A 1,118-nucleotide genomic window follows, 5' to 3' on the forward strand; every position below is an offset into this window, starting at 1 on the left:
CTGGACCCAGCCCCACCCCGTCGGGGGTCCCCAAAGGAGCTTCTGGAAGCCAGAGGGAAGGCTGGACCCAGCCCCACCCCGTCGGGGGTCCCCAAAGGAGCTTCTGGAAGCCAGGCTCCCACCCCCCCGAGCCCCGGGATGGTACAACCCAAGCAGAATCACACAAGCCAAAGTCATGACCAGAGGAGAAACCCGCTACGGATTAGCCACGTGACCAAGCTGAAAATTTAAGGAAAGGCATTTGGGCACAGAAAGGTCAGCGTGTTGATGAGTTCTGAAATGCTTTTCCTGGGGTGCCTGGGGGGCTCAGTCCGTGGGGCGGCCAACTCTTGGTTTCAGCTCAGGTCATGATCTCACAGAGCATCTGGCTCTGCATTGACAGTGCAGAGCCTGCTAGGGACTCTCTCTCTCTCTCTCTCTCCCCCCTTCATTTCCCAAAAAATAAAATAAAAAAATAAAATAAAAATAAAAACTTAAAAAAAAAAGTTTTTCCTGACAGTACTTGCCATCATCTCTAGTTTTCTCAACAGGCTAGGTTTTCCACTTGTCCTATCTTCTTTAAGAGAAAGGCAGGCGGGGCGCCTGGGGGGCTCAGTCAGTTAAGCGGCCGACTTTGGTCGAGATCAGGTCATGATCTCACAGTCTGTGAGTTCGAGCCCCACATCGGGCTCTGTGTGGACAGCTCAGAGCCTGGATCCTGTTTCAGATTCTGTGTCTCCCTCTCTCTGACCCTCCCCCGTTCATGCTCTGTCTCTCTCTGTCTCAAAAATAAATAAATGTTAAAAAAATTTAACAAAAAGAGAGAAAGGCAGGCTTCGCATTAGGGTTCATTTAGACCTCCTGGGGCATTTTGGTTTAATTTGCCTGCCTTCCAATAATTATTAGGAAGAACACAGAGGCAATTAAAACGAACAAACAAAAAAAACTCTCCCATCCCAAAGATAAGGATAGGATTGCAGAGTGAAACAAATCACATAAAAAGGTCAACTTTGATCCTTTTTAAAAATTTCCTGCAGGGGCACCTGGGTGGCGCAGTCGGTTAAGCGTCCGACTTCAGCCAGGTCACGATCCCGCGGTCCGTGAGTTCGAGCCCCGCGTCAGGCTCTGGGCTGATGGCT

At 50.0% G+C, this 1,118-nt stretch overlaps 1 protein-coding gene across 1 annotated transcript in view; it reads right to left on the reverse strand.

Moving 5' to 3' along the window:
- The window catches only part of USP43 (ubiquitin specific peptidase 43), a 55,085-nt gene that overhangs the window by 16,151 nt on the left and 37,816 nt on the right, over nt 1-1,118 (reverse strand). The gene's annotated exons all lie outside the window — the stretch shown is intronic.

The sequence above is a fragment of the Panthera uncia genome, chromosome E1 (assembly GCF_023721935.1).
Source record: "Panthera uncia isolate 11264 chromosome E1, Puncia_PCG_1.0, whole genome shotgun sequence".
NCBI classification, from domain to species: Eukaryota; Metazoa; Chordata; class Mammalia; order Carnivora; family Felidae; genus Panthera; species Panthera uncia.